At 41.3% G+C, this 21,788-nt stretch overlaps 1 protein-coding gene across 5 annotated transcripts in view; it reads right to left on the reverse strand.

The window, feature by feature from the left end:
• tenm4 (teneurin transmembrane protein 4) overlaps window positions 1-21,788 on the reverse strand; it is an 811,512-nt gene that overhangs the window by 530,796 nt on the left and 258,928 nt on the right. For all 5 annotated transcript variants that reach the window (XM_031895585.1, XM_031895582.1, NM_001102688.1 and 2 more), the window contains 1 exon segment: window positions 3,466-3,564. The gene's annotated coding sequence lies outside the window, so the exon portion shown is untranslated.

Below are 21,788 nucleotides of genomic sequence, written 5' to 3' on the forward strand. Positions count from 1 at the left end.
AATTATAATTTTTAAAAATTATTTCCTTTTTCTGTGTAATAATAAAACAGTACCTGTACTTGATCCCAACTAAGATATAATTACCCCTTATTGGGGGCAGAACAGCCCTATTGGGTTTATTTCATGGTTAAATGATTCCCTTTTCTCTGTAATAATAAAACAGTACCTGTACTTGATCCCAACTAAGATATAATTACCCCTTATTGGGGCAGAACAGCCCTATTGGGTTTATTTAATGGTTAAATGATTCCCTTTTCTCTGTAATAATAAAACAGTACCTGTACTTGATCCCAACTAAGATATAATTACCCCTTATTGGGGCAGAACAGCCCTATTGGGTTTATTTAATGGTTAAATGATTCCCTTTTCTCTGTAATAATAAAACAGTACCTGTACTTGATCCCAACTAAGATATAATTACCCCTTATTGGGGCAGAACAGCCCTATTGGGTTTATTTAATGGTTAAATGATTCCCTTTTCTCTGTAATAATAAAACAGTACCTGTACTTGATCCCAACTAAGATATAATTACCCCTTATTGGGGCAGAACAGCCCTATTGGGTTTATTTAATGGTTAAATGATTCCCTTTTCTCTGTAATAATAAAACAGTACCTGTACTTGATCCCAACTAAGATATAATTACCCCTTATTGGGGCAGAACAGCCCTATTGGGTTTATTTAATGGTTAAATGATTCCCTTTTCTCTGTAATAATAAAACAGTACCTGTACTTGATCCCAACTAAGATATAATTACCCCTTATTGGGGCAGAACAGCCCTATTGGGTTTATTTAATGGTTAAATGATTCCCTTTTCTCTGTAATAATAAAACAGTACCTGTACTTGATCCCAACTAAGATATAATTACCCCTTATTGGGGCAGAACAGCCCTATTGGGTTTATTTAATGGTTAAATGATTCCCTTTTCTCTGTAATAATAAAACAGTACCTGTACTTGATTCCAACTAAGATATAATTGCCACTTATTTCCTTTTTCTCAAATTGTGCTTTTGAAAAGGTTGGTTATATACTTGTCCTTAACAGGGACTGACTGTCAGTGTGATTGACATTCATTTTTTTAATCAAAACAAGATCCAACTCGAGAATAAAGCCTGGGCCTCTTCATCTGTATAGTGAGTGATTTGCTGTGACAGACTGGTCCCCACCTGCTGCCTCTGTGAATGAGGGAATGTGTCTCTATTGCCCAGTGAATGGCATTCAGGCAGCGGAAAAAAAGAGATACCATAAAACTATGGCAGCATAGGGATTCCTCTGTACTAAGCACAATTCAGCAGGAACAGCCCCCTAAGTTTGCTCATAGCCTGTACAGAGAGATACCATAAAACTATGGCAGCATAGGGATTCCCCTGTACTAAGCACAATTCAGCAGGAACAGCCCCCTAAGTTTGCTCATAGCCTGTACAGAGAGATACCATAAAACTATGGCACATAGGGATTCCCCTGTACTAAGCACAATTCAGCAGGAACAGCCCCCTAAGTTTGCTCATAGCCTGTACAGAGAGATACCATAAAACTATGGCACATAGGGATTCCCCTGTACTAAGCACAATTCAGCAGGAACAGCCCCCTAAGTTTGCTCATAGCCTGTACAGAGAGATACCATAAAACTATGGCACATAGAGATTCCCCCGTACTAAGCACAATTCAGCAGGAACAGCCCCCTAAGTTTGCTCATAGCCTGTACCGAGAGATGACATATAAAGATGACAGCATATACTAAGTACAATTGTAATTCTATTTTTCTACCTTCAAATACTAATCAAGGCAAATGATTAACATTTGCTGCACAAATTGCACACACCCACTCCTTGACTTGTCAGCACTGAGGGAGTGGATGTAACTATGAAATAATTACTCTTAATTACTCCAGTGAACCAAAATAGTCCCCCCCCCCCACCTCTTCATCCAACACTTTGAGCAGATCCCCAGGCTTCGTTCCTGCACAATAACCCAACCCCATATTTACCCGACCTCCTTTAAACCCATTTCTTCCCCCAGTGATGGGAGTGCGAGGATTTGGATCTCCTGGAATTTCCTCGCTCTGATTCTCAGGCTGCTGCTTCCTTACACGAGATAATCTGCCTCTGTACAATGTGCCATACCCTTCCCTCATAGCAGAGAATACAGACCTGCCTATAAGGCCGTTAGCCAGAAATCCCTTATACAGAAAGTTCTGTATTATGGGGCTGAACAGCCCTATTGGGTTTATTTCATGGTTAAATGATTCCCTTTTCTCTGTAATAATAAAACAGTACCTGTACTTGATCCCAACTAAGATATAATTACCCCTTATTGGGGGCAGAACAGCCCTATTGGGTTTATTTAATGGTTAAATGATTTCCTTTTCTCTGTAATAATAAAACAGTACCTGTACTTGATCCCAACTAAGATATAATTACCCCTTATTGGGGCAGAACAGTCCTATTGGGTTTATTTAATGGTTAAATGATTCCCTTTTCTCTGTAATAATAAAACAGTACCTGTACTTGATCCCAACTAAGATATAATTACCCCTTATTGGGGGCAGAGCAATCCTTTTGGGTTTACTTACTGTATAAATGACTTAAGTAGACTTAAGTTATGGAGATCCAAATTATGGTAAGATACATAAAAGCCCAGGTCCCAAGCATTCTGGATAACAGGTCCAATACCTGTACTACACTACTGCTTATATCAAGCCTGGGATTTTTATACCAAAAACAGGATTCAAGGATAATCCATTTAGTCTCAGGATATCAGTAGCTAACAGAATTCTCGTTTCTGTCTATGGTCTGCACTTGGACCATGTTTATTAATTGGTGGGCAGAAATATGTCTAACATAATAGCCAGAACACTACTTCCTGCTTTCAGCTCTGTAACCTCTTAGTTAGTCAGTGACTTTAGGGGGGGCCACAGGGGACATAACTGTCAGTTAGTTTGTGAGCACGCAGGTCAGATTCAAATGCATACTAACTGACAGTTATGTCCCATATGGCTCCCCTCCCTCAAGTCACTGATTGGTTACTGACTGCTAACAGCTTAGAAAGCAGGAAGTAGTGTTCTGGCTATTATGTTAGACACCTGCCCACTCCAGCCTTTATAGATTACATTTTTGCCTAACTAACTATATTGAAAACATTTTTTTGCCCATTCTGTCTATTTTACCCAGTTCCATTTTGACACTGAACTGTTGCTTTAAGATATACAAGATATTTGGTGCCTGAGATCAATGCTAGAAATAGAATACGCACCCCCCCCCCCCCTTCCAGTAACAAAAGCGATAAGAACATTTTTCAACGTTTCAGTTACTTCATTTTTCAACAGTTCTATCCCTTATGAAATCATTCAGAAAAGAGCGTTTGGCCCCGTACGTGAGTGGCCCCTTTGGAGACGGAATGGAGGGGAAAGTACAAAGAGCACATGATCATTTATTTAACCCCCTGTAAGATGGGGGATGACTTACGTTGCCATAAAAATCCAAAAGGAAGGTCTTTTGAAGATTACATCGATAGCGATACGCCGGTGCCAGAATGCTGCTTCCCTCTAGTCATCAGACAGAAACCTGCAAATGAAATACAACATATTTCTTATATACATTAACAATGAATGAGTTTCAGATTCATTCTTATTCTTATAGCACCAACATATTGTTATAAAGTTGCCTTTGCCCTTTTCTGGAGTCTTTGCAGCAATGTCATTTTCCAAGGATGTTAGCGGCGCTCTCTCCTTCTTGATTAGTTTATACAAAGGATGCTCCACCTAGTGGCAGGATGCAGAATCTGTTTATAAACAGATTAAGACCAACCATGAATATTGTGTTGCCTCTTCACTGAAAGAGTTAAATGGGAACCGAACTTTGTTAAAGAGCCCCACACAACACAGAAGCCCCTAATATCCCTATCCCTGTAATCTGTTCCTTTAGTAAGTAGGAATAAATCCCATGTTTATATGCTGAAATCCAGCTGCAAAACAGTTCTTCTCTTTCTGCATCATTTGAAATCCTGGCAGGGGAGGAGGGACTAAAACACTGATGTTACAAATTGTAACAACTTTTCCACAGCTTACAGACAGCATGCAGGAACTACATAACCCATAATGCATTGCACTGGGATGTTCCTTTCCTTATTGGCATCACATGTGCAGCAGGGGATTGTGGGATTGGGAGGAGGCAGGCTGAGGGACAGGCGACTACTGTTACATTTTATTTGAGTCACAAAGTAGTCAGCCAATCAGCAGGGGAACAGGGGGCGGGGCTTAGGGAACTGTTCCAAACCAGATTATTACATTAAACATCATGAAAAGGCTGCAAATTGTTTAATTGGTGTATATTGCAAAGTTGCTCGAAATGATGTTTACTTTTCAAAAAGTTGCATTTGGGTGGAGTTCCCCTTTAAGGACCATGCAACACCCAGTTCTATAATTCAGTAATAAGTGGCAAGAGGCGCTAACGGATGTGAGTTTCTCCATCAGACAAACCCAGCGAGCACTGACAGTCACTCCTAGGTGCAACGCTGGAAAACAGATACATATTTCATTCCTGCTCCTTGTTGCTCCGATGACACTATGGTGTAGCGCGCCGCCTGATAATGGGAGAAACGTTGGATAATTTGCCCGGGTTGCACAGGAAACGTCTCAGGTAACTGTATAAATTGCCTTATCTAATAAACATTGGATTAAAATAGTAAATGTTTCAGTAATGCGAGGCCCATAATGCTCCCCGGCTGCTGTCGGATTCCTCTAATAATAGATCCTACTCTATCCAGGCTCTCTCCCCCATGCCTCCTTCCCCCCATGCACAGCCATGTCTCATATTATATATCAATATATAATGAATATATGAATAATAAATAGCATGGTCGGTTGAAGGCCTCCACCGGAGCAGAAATTGTGGAATTTCATTACTTCCTAATTTAACCTTCATATAGATACACACACACAGAGCCAGGTAATATACTGTATTTAAAAGAACCTTCTATGGGCCGGTAATGGATATTGGGAGGGCTGTGCTTGCTGAGCAACCACGACGGGAGAGAGAGAGAGAGAGTAGCCTCTCTGCTCTGCCTTAGTACTTTGCTCAGTTCAGTTGCTGAACCAATAACCCACAATGTGCTACAGGATAGTTAGACTTGACTCAAACTTTTTGAGTAAGTGAAGGCTGTTATGGGTAACTATCCCCCTTTTCATTAAGCTAATCTAGTTCCATCAGGTGATGTGATGCCCTGTAAGGGGGTTAGCTGTTGATACAGAAGCATCAGGTAATATAGGAGGAGAATGAAGAAGAAGAAGGAGAAGAAGGAGAAGAAGAAGGAGGAGGAGAAGAAGGAGGAGGAGAAGAAGAAGAAGGAGAAGAAGGAGAAGAAGAAGAAGGAGGAGAAGAAGGAGGAGGAGAAGGAGAAGAAGGAGAAGAAGAAGAAGGAGGAGAAGAAGGAGGAGGAGAAGGAGGCCTGGCCTCCCCCATAAAAGACCAACTGCCATATATATAGGTATATACAGTATCTATAAGTATTCCCATGGAAAGCCATCTATTGATAAACTCCATGAAAAAGTTCACCCTTCCCCCCTTTCAGATGCTAAACCATAGAACAGTGAACCCCAAACAGTGGCTCGTGAAGAACATGTTGATCACCCACCTTTTGATGGTTGCTCCCAGTGGCTTCAAAATAGAAGGTTATTTTTGAATTCCTGGCTTGGAGTCAAGTTTTGATTTTTGAAGGGCTGTGCTAGCTGAGCAACCACGACAGGAGAGACTTAACCAATAACCCACAATGTGCCACAGGATAGTTAGACTTAACTCGGACTTTTTGAGTAAGTGAAGGCTGTTATGGGCAGCTATCCCCCCATGTCATTAAGCTACTCTAGTTCCACCAGCTGATGTAATGTCCTGTAGGGGGGTTAGCTGTTGATACAGAAGCATCAGGTGATATAGGAGGAGAATAATAGCAGAAGAACAAGAAGAAGAGTAAGAAGAAGAAGAAGAAGAAGAAGAAGAAGAAGAAGAAGAAGGAGAAGGAAAAGGAGAAGAAGAAGGAGGCTTGGCCTCCCCCATAAAAGACCAACTGCCATATATGCAGTAGGTATATACAGTATTTATAAGTATTCCCATGGAAAGCCATCTATAGATAGCCTCCATGAAAAAATTCATCCTTCTCCCCTTTCAGGTGCTAAACCCTAGAGCAGTGAACCCCAAACAGTGGCTCGTGAAGAACATGTAGATCACCAACCCTTTGATGGTTGCTCGCAGTGGCCTCAAAGTAGATGCTTATTTTTGAATTCCTGGCTAGGAGTCAAGTTTTGATATTGGAAGGGCTGTGCTTGCTGAGCAACCATGACAGGAGAGACTTAAACAATAACCCACAATGTGCCTCAGGATAGTTAGACTTAACTCTGACTTTTTGAGTAAGTGATGGCTGTTATGGGTAACTATCCCCCCATGTCATTAAGCTACTCTAGTTCCAACTGATGTAATGCCCTGTAGGGGGAGTTAGCTGTTGATACAGAAGCATCAGGTAATATAGGAGGAGAATGAAGAAGAAGAAGAAGAAGAAGAAGAAGAGGAAGAAGGATAAGAAGAAGGAGGAGGAGAAGAAGAAGGAGGAGAAGGAGACCTGGCCTCCCCCATAAAAGACCAACTGCCATATATAGGTATATACAGTATATATAAGCATTCCAATGGAAAGCCATGTATTGATAGCCTCCATGACAAAATTTACCCTTCTACCCTTTCAGGTGCTAAACCCTAGAACAGTGAACCCCAAACAGTGGCTCTTAAAGAACATGTTGATCACTAACCCTTTGACGGTTGTCCCAATGGCCTTAAAGTAGATGCTTATTTTTGAATTCCTGGCTTGGAGTCAAGTTTTGGATAAATAAAAACCACCAAACTAACAGTGCACATAAGGGCTACCAAATAGCCCATCACAACCCTTATATGGCACCCTATGCAGCTTATTCATACTTGTGTTGCTCCTCAACTCTTTTTACATTTTATCGTGACTCAGGGGTAAAAAAAAGTTGGGGACCCCTGCCCTAGAGTGTAAAAATGGCAGAAGAATAGCCACATCTTTCTCTTGGATTCCCATTAAAGAGAAGGCTGGATATGGGACCAAAGCCTTGGGGCAGGAATAGGGTTATTGAAGAGAAGAAAAAATATGGTTCCAGAGCCTGGGAACAGGAATAGGGTTACTGGAGATGCATGTCCTTATGAAAGAAACCTCATTGAGTCTGTTGGTCAAGGGTACACTGGGGGTGAGCCAGATGACTATTTAATTCTATATATAGATGCTCTAAGGGTGTAGTAGTGGTTGGGTAAGTGCCCTTGATGAGTAATCCCCCGTGTAGGGTTCAAAGACTAAGGAGTATATTTATCATGCTGTGTAAAAAATGAAGTGAAGCATTACTGGTTATGTTGCCCAGGGCAACCAATCAGCAATTAGATTTGAACAGTTAGAAAACCAAAGCAAAGCATCTGATTGGCTGCTATGAGCAACATCACCGGTAAGGTTTTACTCCACTTTGTACACAGCATGATAAATATACACCTGATAGATTCTGCTGAATCCGGAACCGAATCCAAATCGGCCAAAACCGAACCCTTCAAAAAAAGGCTGGATTCGCCCCGAATCCCGAACCAAATCTGGGATTCGGTGCATCTCTAATATTGTTCTTATTAGATCTTGAGTAGTGATGAGCAAATCTGTCCTGTTTCGCTTCACCGTAAAATTCGCGAATCTTTCAAAAGATTTGTAAAACGACGAAAAATTTGCAAAACGACGAACATGTTGCCCGAAAAAAAAATGTCGCCTTTTGATGCGCGACGCTGGCGTCTATTCTTGCGACAATTTTTTCACCTGTTTCGTGAAACAATCTGCCAATGGCGAAACGTGGAAATTCGCAACGAATCTATGCCTGGCAAAACATTTCGCCCATCACTAATCTTGAGTGCTCTGGCACCTTTGTTGCCTTTTTTCCATGCTAAATGTATTTATTAACTTATATTAATTTGCACCACTCTACGCTTTCCTTCATGTTGACTTGTAGGTTCATCTTTATAGGCAAGGGCTCAGTACTGTAACCCATCGGCGAGCCACACAGACCTATCTTTAGTAGTGATGAGCGAATTTTTTCACCAGGCATGGATTCGCAGCAAATTATTTTGCGTAACTTCCGTGAAAATTCACAGCAAAAAAATTTGTTGTGCAGAATTTTTTTGTCGCGGGCACAGCCGCATTAAAATAAGGGCTCAGGAGTGTCAAAATAAGGGCGCAGGCGTGTCAAAATAAAGACGCGACCGCATCAAAATAAGGACGTGGCAAAATGGGCACGGACGTGGCAAAAAAACATGGGCGACAAAAATATAGCCGCGACGACAAAAAAAAAAGATGCAGCCGACAAAAAAATAGCCGCGGGCGACAAAAAAGACGAGTGCGACAAAAAAATTGCGCGACAAATGCGTTTTGCTAATTTTTTGCCGTTTCTCTTCGCCATAAAATTTGCGAAACGGCGAAAAATTAGCGAAACACATTTGTCGCGCAATTTTTTTGTCGCCCCTGGCTAATTTTTTGTCGCCCGCATTCGCTCATCACTAATCTTTAGTTTTAATGTAAGATTTCAGAGAAGAATCATGAAAGGATGGGCAAGGAGAGCTGGAATAATTCCATAGAAGCCAGGAAACCCCCCACAGCAAGAACTGAATGAAAGATTCAACTCTAAGAACTTCGAGAAGAGGAAAATGGCAAATGTGCCCTTGCGTGATGAATGTGAGCCTTTACGTCCCACGACGACCACTTCTTGCTATTGAAACGCTACCTTTAATGGCTTGAATTTTTTTTTAACTATAGTTTCAAAGCCGTTTTTCTGCCCCGCGATCTCGAAGCGCCGCACTGAGACGGCTTTGTATTTTCCACGGAAAAGAAAGGTTGGCAATTCGGTGGGAGCTATTTCATGGTCTCTTGTGGTGAATAAGTGCAGACGAGTGTGCAAAATAAAATTGCTGCATGCCTAAATGACTTTTAAGACATAGCACATCTAAGCGGATAGGGAATAAGGCCGAGAGCAGTGAAACTTCTCAAAAACTGTCCCTTAACATCAGTCTCCCCCAAAATACATCTCCAAATCGCTTGCTCCGTGCAGCTCCGGGTAGCACTTAACATGCCTCTCTGCTCATTTGAAATCACATTTAGCCACGAATGGATGTTTTAGAAATCTTCCCGAACCTAAAGTGCAGATTCCTTCTGCTCGGATGAATTCATCTACAAGTGGTAACATTTTGTTTAAAAAAAATGCAAAGATTTGTGAAGTCTGCAAAAACCCCAAACTTGCTAAAAAAAAAACGTTTTACTTCTCGTTGCTCAGTTTGCATATCTAATGGAAAAATGGTGTGCAAGTATATGCAGAAGGGGAGAGCATCAATGTAGAAAATAGGGATGCGGATTTGGTTGGGGATTTGGCCAAGATTCAACCTTTTTTTATCAGGATTCGGTCAAATCCATGTTCCTGACGGAACCGAATCTGAATCCTAAAAATCACGTGACTTTTTGCTAATTAGGATTCGGATTTGGTTCGATATTCGGCCTAATCCTTTACAAAGGATTCAGGGGGTTCAGCCAAATCCAAAAAAGAGGATTCGGTGCGTCCCTAGTAGGAAAAGCCAGAATTTGCCAAACTAAGGGCAATTAGGATTTGGATTCGGTTCTATATTCGGCCTAATCCCTAACAAAGGATTTGGGAGTTCGGCCAAATCCAAAAAAGTGGATTCAATGCATCCCTAGTAGGAAAAGCCAGAATTTGCCAAACTAAGGACAATTAGGATTCAGATTTGGTTTGATATTCGGCCTTATCCTTTACAAAGGATTCGGGGATGTTCGTTCAAATCCAAAAAAGTGGATTCAGTGCATCCCTTGTAGGAAAAGCCAGAATTTGCCAAACTAAGGGCAATTAGGATTCGGATTTGGTTCGATATTCAGCCTAATCCTTTACAAAGGATTCAGGGGGTTCGGCCAAATCCAAAGAAGTGGATTCAGTGCATCCCTAGAAGGAAAAGCCAGAATTTGCTAAACTAAGGGTATTGGAGATCAATATATAATTGTTTACTGAGTGGCCCTTGGGGTTTAGAATTATTCTAATGTCAAAGGGTTGGCTTTGTCTAGTAGGGGATGGGGCAAGGAGTAGAAGTACCACTTTTAAAGGGTTTAATCTGCCTAGCTGGTCCCTGCAGGGAGGGGGGTATATTTATCAAAGGGTGTAAATAACAGTTTGCCAAATTTCACCCAAGGAGAACTTTAAAAACAATATACAAGTTAATAGAGAGCTGTGGAGATGAAGACTGGTGAATGGTCCACCACTTGACATATATTCCCCCTTATGTTATTACTTCTGACCCAGATCTTGGGTCAGCCTGACTCACTCAGTAATTGTGGGTCCAACCTAGGCTGATTTAACATATCAAAAAGTACATCCAATAGGTTCCTGCACAGTTGGAAGACCCAGTCATGTATTTTAATGAATTGGCAGAACCTAAGATTCTGACTTAGTTGTCACAGCAGCTCTCTTTCCATGCATTGGTGGGCAGGCAACCCAAACCATCTGCTTGTGATGAGGATGAGCTGCAATTTTGATGACTTCGTTAATAGAGAGCTGTGGAGATGTTGACTGGTGATTGCTTTCACCAGTTGACATATATTCCCCCTTATGTTATTATTTCTGATCCAGATCTTGGGTCAGCCTGACTCAGTAATTTTGGGTCCAACTTAGGCTGATTTTACATTTCAGAATGTACATCCAATAGGTTCCTGCCCAGTTGGAAGACCCAGTATTGTATTTTAAAGAATTGGCAGAACCTAAGATTCTTAGTTGTCACCGCAGCTCTCTTTCCATACATTGATGGGCAGCAGGCAACCCAAACCACCTGCTTGTGATGAGGATGAGCTTCAATTTTGAGGACCTTGTTAATAGAGAGCTGTGGAGATGTTGACTGGTGAATGGTCCACCAGTTGATATATATTCGCCCTTATGTTATTACTTCTGACCCAGATCTTGGGTCAGCCTGACTCACTCAGTAATTTTCGGTCCAACATAGGCTGATTTTACATATCAGAATGTACATCCAAAAGGTTCCTGCACAGTTGGAAGACCCAGTCATGTATTTTAATGAACTGGCAGAACCCAAGATTCTGAATTCTGTCACAACAGCTCTCTTTCCATGCATTGGTGGGCAGCAGGCAACCCAAACCATCTGCTTGTGATGAGGATGAGCTTCAAGTTTGAGGACCTCTGTTACTTTATCATATTCGGACCCCCTCATATTAAGCTTAAGAACATTCACAGCTCCCTTAGGTTTTGTAGTCTGAAACCTGGGCCAGTCCTAACCAGGCAAAGACTACAATAAGAAGAGCACACTTTAACCTTTAATGGCTTAAGGTGACCAAACTCTAATCTACTTTTGTGTCATATGTTGATTCCCACACTGGCCCAACTGTCAGCTACTGCCTACCGTGACCATTCATACACATGGCCAGATGTAATCTGACTGTTCATTTTGCAGATATTGCCCCTTCCACGTCCAAAATTGTTGATCTCTCAACTATACACAGAGGGGACATATCGACAGATTCACAGAATCTCAGAATGGTCTATAGACACTGCTTCCTATCCCATAGACACTGCTTCCTATCCCATAGACACTGCTTCCTATCCCATAGACACAAAGATGGCAGGTCAAAATTAGCTGAACTGTTTATTGGAACTAATGTATGGCTATCTAAAAGCTGTAGAACTTTCTGGGACCAACACCCTGTCTTACATAAGTCTGAAATAAAAAACATTCATGTAGACACAATAACAACTGTCCCAGCCGTACTCCCCCTTAGGCCTTGTTAGCAAAAGCCTATGCCTGCCAGTCTTGCCCTTATCAGCCTGACACACATCGCTGGATACAATAATAGTTTATGATGACAATCTAGCCAGACAATCAAGTAATATAGAAATGTCACTCATTCCAAGAAAACGAATCAGGTACAATGTCGGCAGCTTGTTGTCTTTATGAAAATGACACGTCGGAGACACTATCAACTGATAACATTATATTAGCAGAAAATGTCTTAAACCCCTTGGTTTTCAGAAAGATGTTCCTCTTGGATATTATGAGGTCTTCTGTGACTCCATACATGGAGGTAAATATTGCTTCTTACAGCTCTTAATATCAACAGTTCTCAACCTGTGGGTCGGGGCCCCTATGGGGGTGGAACGACCCTTTCAAAGGGGTCACCTAAGACCATTGAAAAACTCATATTTCCAATGGTCTTAGGAATAATTTTATGGTTGGGGGTCACCACAACATGAGGAACTGTATACTAGAGTTCCATTGCCTGTTTCTTCTGCACAGCAAGTTGCTGAATTGACCTCTCACTGGATTAACCCTAAAAGTGTCTTTAGTCTCTAGTAAATATCTCCTGGGACAACTAACTCTGAGGTATCTCCTCACCCTTGTGATCTCCTAATGCTTTATGATAGAGGATAACTACATAAATGATGGCAAACTTAGCACCAACATTTCTTCATTTAGGAGAAGACAATATCTTAGGGGCACTTACGAACAATTTTCGTAATTTTCAGAATTGAATAGTCAGTATATGTGATACATTTTCAAGGAGAAGTTAATCCGCCTCATTGTTTTCTGTTTCACCCAGTTTCAAGGGGAAGTTATTTCCCTCATTGTTTTCTATTTCACACATTTTCACGGGGAAATGAATCCCATAATTGTTTTCTATTTTACCCAGTCTCAAGTAAAACTTAAACACATTATTGTTTTCCAGGAATGAGCTCCAATGCTCCTAAAACGGCTGCTGGAGCAAATCCTGTTTGGGAAAAATAAAGAGGATTCATGGCAACAAACATCCGTTTAAACTTGAGTTTTAAATATACTTTCGACTTTCGGATTTTCGAACGTAAACTCAAAATTTTCTTACAAACAATATAAGCATTATTATGATGTTTTCTAAATACAACAACGATCGAGTTTAATTCAAATTTATACCATGTCGAGTATATACAGGTATACCAGGGATAACGGGTATATATACCCGTTATCCAGAATGATTGGGACCAGGGGTATTCCGGATAAGGGGTCTTTCCATAATATGTATATATACCTTTAGTCTACTAAAAAATCAATAAAAGATTAATTAAACCCAATAGGGCTGTTCTGCCCCAAAAAGGGGTAATTATATCTTAGTTGGGATCAAGTACAGGTACTGTTTTATTATTACAGAGAAAAGGGAATCATTTAACCATGAAATAAACCCAATTGGGCTGTTCTGCCCCCAATAAGGGGTAATTATATCTTAGTTGGGATCAAGTACAGGTACTGTTTTATTATTACAGAGAAAAGGGAATCATTTAACCATGAAATAAACCCAATTGGGCTGTTCTGCCCCAATAAGGGGTAATTATATCTTAGTTGGGATCAAGTACAGGTACTGTTTTATTATTACAGAGAAAAGGGAATCATTTAACCATTAAATAAACCCAATAGGGCTGTTCTGCCCCCAATAAGGGGTAATTATATCTTAGTTGGGATCAAGTACAGGTACTGTTTTATTATTACAGAGAAAAGGGAATCATTTAACCATTAAATAAACCCAATAGGGCTGTTCTGCCCCCAATAAGGGGTAATTATATCTTAGTTGGGATCAAGTACAGGTACTGTTTTATTATTACAGAGAAAAGGGAATCATTTAACCATGAAATAAACCCAATAGGGCTGTTCTGCCCCAATAAGGGGTAATTATATCTTAGTTGGGATCAAGTACAGGTACTGTTTTATTATTACAGAGAAAAGGGAATCATTTAACCATGAAATAAACCCAATAGGGCTGTTCTGCCCCCAATAAGGGGTAATTATATCTTAGTTGGGATCAAGTACAGGTACTGTTTTATTATTACAGAGAAAAGGGAATCATTTAACCATTAAATAAACCCAATAGGGCTGTTCTGCCCCAATAAGGGGTAATTATATCTTAGTTGGGATCAAGTACAGGTACTGTTTTATTATTACAGAGAAAAGGGAATCATTTAACCATGAAATAAACCCAATAGGGCTGTTCTGCCCCCAATAAGGGGTAATTATATCTTAGTTGGGATCAAGTACAGGTACTGTTTTATTATTACAGAGAAAAGGGAATAATTTAACCATGAAATAAACCCAATAGGGCTGTTCTGCCCCCAATAAGGGGTAATTATATCTTAGTTGGGATCAAGTACAGGTACTGTTTTATTATTACAGAGAAAAGGGAATCATTTAACCATGAAATAAACCCAATAGGGCTGTTCTGCCCCAATAAGGGGTAATTATATCTTAGTTGGGATCAAGTACAGGTACTGTTTTAAGATCTTGTGATCTTGTTATGTGCATACACAGCTAGAGGAGTAGGTTTTATTGAGGAAGCTACTTGCATGAACCTAATACAACATCCTCTTCTCATTATCTGAACACATCCTGACAGCTCAATTATTCTACTAATTACGAACTGGAATGATTTCACCTTCTAGCCTTGTGATACCTCTACGGTCATGTCCAATTATTTCAATGAAATGAATAGAAATATATATATAAAAGTTCAACACGGTGAACACAAAATAATCCCAAGGAGGTCAATATGAATGATTATTGTGTATGACTTACAACACCAATGAGGCCTTTTGTATTTTAAAAGGACTGGTAACTCCAAAACATGAAACTATTCTTTGGAATTGAGATATATTTATTTTTATATAGAACCTGTATTATGTTTGAAGCAGAAGTCCTTGTTTTGAAGACCAAGTGTGTGGGATCAGGAAATATTATGTGTAAATGCCTATAGGGCATTTTACTTGCGTGAAACTGTGGTTGAGGACCTGTAGCCCTTTGTTGACGCTAAACTTCATCTAAAGGTCTTTAAACCACTGGACTCAATATGCTGGAGGCTCTGAACGCTTCCAATACCAATGTGCTAACCCCCAGGGCAAATAAAAGTAAGGGGCTCCAGATAAAGAACATGAAGATAAAAAGGACCTTACAATGCAAGGAAAAGGCTGAAAGACTGTTTGTTTATGTGTCTGTAATGGAAAAATCTACTTTTGGCAGAGATAAATCTCATGTTAGTTGTATGACTTCCAATGAACCCTGCTCTAACGACTAGGATAATAGAAATCATAACATTATAGTAATAGCCCTTAAGTTCTGATATATGTGTCATTTGACTGACCCATTGGACAGCCTACTATTGGCATATTTAATCACTTGAATGACCAAATAGACTTGATTGGGTCACTTGGCCAACAAATGGGTGTAATGAACCGAAGATGTAGGGAAGGGTTGCTCCAGTAACCTTGACTGGGAGGTATGGGATGACCTTCCCTACAGACACATTATCCTCCTGTTAGTGTCTGCTGGGGTTTGATCCCAGGACCTCCTGGTTGTTGGCTGCTCTCCCTAACTATTGAGCCAGGAGAGCAGCCGGCAAGAGGTGATTGCCTTGTGTTTCCTTTCACCTGTGTCCTGGGCTTGGTAACATCACCCCAGCAGCCTTATTGGCTAGGTGGGGTCAGCCAATCAGGGTTGACTCTGCCCTATTTAAGCCCAGCCCTCCTCACACACAGCACCTGTACATTGGTTAACATTAAGCACTGTGGCTTGTCCCTAGTTTGTGTTCCCTGTTTTGGCTCCAACCCATCTTGTCTGGTCCTGTCTACTCCCGGTCTCTCCCGTCCTGTCTGGTCCTGTCTACGCCTGCTCCGTCCCGTCTAGTCTAAGCCCCCTCCGTCCCGTCTAGTCTACGCCCACTCCGTCCTGCCTAGTCTATGCCTGTTCCGTCCTATCTATGCCTGCTCCATCCCGTCTAGTCTACGCCTGCTCTGTCCCGTCTAGTCTACGCACGCTCTGTCCCATCTAGTCTACGCCCACTCCGTCCTGCCTAGTCTGTGCCTGCTCCGTCCTATCTACGCCTGCTCCGTCCCGTCTAGTCTACGCCCTCTCCATCCTGCCTAGTCTATGCCTGTTCCGTCCTATCTACGCCTGCTCTGTCCCGTCTAGTCTACTTCCACTCCGTCCCACCTAGTCTACGCCTGCTCCGTCTTATCTACGCCTGCTCCGTCCCGTCTAGTCTACGCCCACTCCTTCCTATCTACGCCGGCTCCGTCTCGTCTAGTCTACGCCCGCTCCTTCCTATCTACGCCTGCTCAGTCCCGTCTAGTCTACGCCCGCTCCTTCCTATCTACGCCTGCTCAGTCCCGTATAGTCTACACCCACTCCATCCCGTCTAGTCTATGCCTGCTCCGTCCCATCTAGTCTACACCTGCTCCATCCTGTAACAGCCCCTGCTTCAAGGACTCACCTTCCCATCTCCCACTCATAACACCTCCATCCTATAGGGCTGATCCATCCATGGACATCTCTACAGAAGCTAAGTTTGCACTTGAACTGGTGAACCATAGCAACCAATACCATTTTTTTGTTGTTTTTAAAAACAAGTATATGATTGGACATTAGCAATAAGTTTGCTTATAACCAAGACAAATAAAAAAAAAAAAAAAAATGAAATTAAACTTATCATTATGGGTTTCCATCTCTTTAATATCTCCCTCCTACTTTACTAGTTAAAAGCAAATAAATGTCTCAAAAGTGAACTGAGATGAGAATTCTTGATTTTATTATATTTTCGTTAATTACTTTACATATATCAGTTACGAGAACACGAGTGCGAAACCGGCGCGGCCGTTAATCAAACACCCCTGAAACATACGAGCAATTTCATTGAGACACTGTTACCATTATAATGATAAAAAGTATTATTTTCCTCTGCTGATATTAACAATAAATCACCAGCTCTTCGGGGATGAAATATCAGAGGCCTGCAGTGATTATCGAGAGGTTTGATTTGGCTCTGCGCTTTTGGGTCTTTTATCGGGTGAAATCTAAACCCAAACCTGATATTTTAATGTTTGGACCATAGTTCACTATTCATATATTCCCTGGCAGTGTGGGAGAAATCCATTTCAGTTTTAAAATGAAGCCATTGGTCTGAAAATGCTTTTAGATCAGTGTCGGAATAGGCCCCTTAGGACCCACCGGAGAACCACTTACATAGGAATTAGATACTGATAGTGATAAATATAATAGGGGATATATATGGGCCTATGGTGGAAATAAGAAAGGGGCTGATGGGAATTGCCCATGGCTGGAGACCCACTAGGAATTACTGAGGTACTACTGAAGGCCTGTACGTCATGGTCTTCTACCCAGTCAGGTATAATGGCATCACTGGGTGCTTTAGGGCAACTCTGCTTCTGTGCTTGAACAAGTTCTCACTGTCCTTACCGGCCAAAATGGACTTATTCTTCTTCTTCTTACCATGGACATAAGCTACACTACAGACTTTTCTGCTTCCTTCTCTTCCCATAGACAGTAAATCATATCTTGATCCCCCTTATATACCAAAAATAAAGCACTTTTGTTCAATTGAGTTCTTCCGCACCCTAGGGGCCCCTGTGGCCCACGGACCTCTACAGTAATTGGACAGCCCTGTCCTAGAAGAAAATAATCTGTTGTAGCCTTCATGCCGATGTTGTTTCTTGTTTTCCTTTTCCCATTCGGATTTCAGGATTAAATGTGATTGCTTGTCTGAAGATAATATGAATTTTTGGGGGGGAATATATACATATTAAACTAAGCCTAGTAATCCCTAGCAATGGATTAGGCAGCCTGCGGCCCATGTTGTGGGTAAGGGCCACCATAAACACCCTCTAATATTCCACTTGCTCCTATTCCTGTATTCCTTTGTCTGGCCGGATATTGTTCTCTGGCAGAGCTGAAAGGGAACAAGAGAAACACTCTCATCGCTTCTCTCAACGCCATTAAAAACCTGAAACATATTAGCCGCCGTCTAAGGCACGTGCGTGACGAGACAACCTAACGCTGAATAGTTTAGTAGAGAGGAACCTGAGACAATAGCGACGTGGATACCTGTTACTGATCTGTAATTGTGAAAGCAGTAGCTTCACTTTCCCCCCAGACAATAGGCTTTTATCCGCCCAATCACTGGCCGGATTAGTTGTACGGCCAGAACAGCCCTATTGGGTTTATTTAATGGTTAAATTATTCCCTTTTCTCTGTAATAATAAAACAGTACCTGTACTTGATCCCAACTAAGATATAATTACCCCTTATTGGGGGCAGAACAGCCCTATTGGGTTTATTTAATGGTTAAATGATTTCCTTTTCTCTGTAATAATAAAACAGTACCTGTACTTGATCCAAACTAAGATATAATTACCCCTTATTGGGGCAGAACAGCCCTATTGGGTTTATTTAATGGTTAAATGATTCCCTTTTCTCTGTAATAATAAAACAGTACCTGTACTTGATCCCAACTAAGATATAATTACCCCTTATTGGGGGCAGAACAGCCCTATTGGGTTTATTTCATGGTTAAATGATTCCCTTTTCTCTGTAATAATAAAACAGTACCTGTACTTGATCCCAACTAAGATATAAGTACCCCTTATTGGGGCAGAACAGCCCTATTGGGTTTATTTCATGGTTAAATGATTCCCTTTTCTCTGTAATAATAAAACAGTACCTGTACTTGATCCCAACTAAGATATAATTACCCCTTATTGGGGCAGAACAGCCCTATTGGGTTTATTTAATGGTTAAATGATTCCCTTTTCTCTGTAATAATAAAACAGTACCTGTACTTGATCCCAACTAAGATATAGTTACCCCTTATTGGGGGCAGAACAGCCCTATTGGGTTTATTTCATGGTTAAATGATTCCCTTTTCTCTGTAATAATAAAACAGTACCTGTACTTGATCCCAACTAAGATATAATTACCCCTTATTGGGGGCAGAACAGCCCTATTGGGTTTATTTACTGTTTTATTGATTTCTTACTAGACTTAAGGTATGGAGATCCAAATTACGGAAATACCCCTTATCTGGAATACCCTTGGTCCTGAGCATTCTGGATAACAGGTCCTATACCTGTATTAACATCTATCCTCCATATTTAATAATATGTATGCCCAAGAATAGTGATGAGCAAATCTGTCCCGTTTCGCCATAAAATTCGCCTGCGTCTTTTTTTTTTTTGTTGTCGCCTGTGGTTTTTTATGCAATGCGCTCTTTTTTGACACGACCATGCCCTTTTTATTGCCGTGGCTGCGCCCATTTTTTACGCAACCACGCCCAATTTGCCGTGCAAAAAGTTTTGCAAAACAATTCTGCCAATGGCGAAATGCGGAAATTCGCTGCAAATCCATGCCTGGCGAAAAAATTCTCTCATCACTACCCAAGAGCAGTAACTCATAGCAACCAATAAGATGCTTCGTTTTAAAAAGGTGATCAGTAAATGCTTTCTGCTCTTAAGTTGCCATTGATTACTGCTCCTTTGCAAACTTAGTGCCATTTATGAAATGGCCCGAATTTAAGAAGAAATATACCATAGACACTTCATATGGAATATCAAGTCTTCCCTGATGGCTCCCAAACCTTCATGTCGAAGCAATGTCAGCAGAAGAACTATAAGTAGCGCCTGTGGGGTTATTATGGGTAATCAGAGGCCAACAAAGCTAACATCCCCATGGGTAACGCCAAGTGTCAGCTAGACTGGTGTAAAGATCATGGAAACGTAGGGTGATAAATGGCATTTGACCTTCTGCCAGTCTGACCAAAAAAGTCTGGGTTTGGCCAATGTCTGGACAACTCTGTCTACCTGAATGCAAAATGCAGATGGTAAAGTTGGGTGGAGAATAGAGTTGCCATCTGGCTGGTATCCAACCAGTCTAGCCAGTAAATAACCGGCTAGGGCCGACACTGGTATTACAAATTTACTGGCATATGTACTTGCTGGTATATTTGTAATACCATTTTCCAGCCCAGTCTTCCAATTTCCCCACCCATTTACCAATCATATTCACTCTTTCCCTGCCCAGTCTGCCCATGTCCCCACCCCTTATGTTATAGCCCAGCCCCCTAATGACTTCGTGTCCTGCCTCCGACTTGAAGGAAAAGGTGGCAGCCCTAGTAGATAAGGAATTATTGGCTAGGGCTGTTTCCATGTTTTTGCCTATGGTCCTGGTTTCCCTAAAATCCGATCATAAGGCTACAGAATATCCTGGAACAGCTGAGAAGAGTCTGTTGTTTCTCTGGTCAATTCTAAGCAGCCGCCCCATTTCTCAAAAAAAAAAAAAAAAAAAGAATTTTCAGACCACCAGTAGGTGGCACTGTTGTCTGAAATGTATTTTATTATAAAACTGCTTCTATCTTGAAATAGAAAAAAAAATGAATTTAACTTTCAGAAGTGCTGGGAAGAGCACTCTAAGCAATATTGAAGGTTTATATTTTCTATAATAATGTTTAATTAGTTAACCCTTTTATTTAGTTATATGAGGGCCTGCAGGGATGCAAACAACAGATCACATTTAGATACAGAGTAAATGAGCTTCGCACTTGTGAATTAAGGAGAATGCAACACGGGCACCAAACAATGAATTCCCTGTGTTAACATAAAGATCCCTTTTACCCCCCATGCTGCTCTAATTGCCCTGGTACCTGGGGCATTTTGCTCATCCACTGCAAGTAGCCCGTGGCTCACAATTATCAGATAAAATCCAACTCCAGACCGAAGAAAAGGCCTTTTTATTCTAAGACAAGGTCCCATGGCTGCGGCGGCTAACAAATCATGTAGATAAGCCAGTGCTTGGCAGACTCGGAGCTACTGATTAGTTCTGAGATAATGAGCTGTTCATTGTCAGCCCATTGAGCCAACTATTAGCTTTGTTTCTGCTGAGTCGCATTTCTGCCGATGCTGCGCTTGTGCCTGCAGTAAATCCATGCGCATCCGATGCATGTCAGACTCGCAGAAGCAACAGATAAAGAGTCAAATAATAACCCTCCCAGTGAGCCATGATTTTCTTTCCCTAGACCTTGAGACCTTTATATCTGTCCTGCAGAGCTTTCACTTCAATGGGATCTCTAAGCAACTTTCCAATATATGTTCATTAGGACCAGACCCCAGAATAACATGACTTTCTCCCTACATGCAGATTTATTTTGTTTCTCTATTACAAGCAGCTGAACTGCAGCTCTTTTGCTGACTTCCTTGTCTAGCAGGAAGCTCCGCCCTTTTGCTTTCTGAGCCCTCCTTCTCTCTCCGACTATGAAGACCTCAAAGAGGTGCCTACTGGGCATGCTCACTGCCTCTGCTCTAATTAAAATCAATCAGGCATTCCCATTCTTTGAGGTCTTCATGATAGACAAGGAAGTCAGTAAAAGAGCTTCAGTTCAGCTGCTTATAAAAGAGAAACTAAATAAATCTGCATGCAGGGAGAAAGGTATGTTATTCTGGGATCTGGAGTGGATTTAAATCTATCCACTGCCTTTGACCCTTCAAACGATGTAAAAAAGTTGGTTTGTGCTACATTGTTTTAGGAGTCAGAACCAGCAGAGCAAATTTGGGACTTACTACTCTCTTGGGCCCCCCTGCAACTACATTGTATTATTTTGGTGTAGTATTACTGGGAACTTTCTCCACTTATATTGTGTTAATATACCTCCAAATGGTTCCTGTTGAGACAGGATGGTGCCCAAAAGGCTCTGTCTGTACATAGGTGGCTGCTGCTAATGCAGAATAGGGGGCATAGCCTAAAATGCTTTGAGGTATAGGGGCACCTGTAGGGGTTTTTACCTACCAATGGAACATCTTCTGATGCCCCCCCCATAACAATGCTACAGGCCACCCCATAGCAACCCC

Source organism: Xenopus tropicalis, chromosome 2 (genome assembly GCF_000004195.4).
Source record: "Xenopus tropicalis strain Nigerian chromosome 2, UCB_Xtro_10.0, whole genome shotgun sequence".
Taxonomy (NCBI): domain Eukaryota; kingdom Metazoa; phylum Chordata; class Amphibia; order Anura; family Pipidae; genus Xenopus; species Xenopus tropicalis.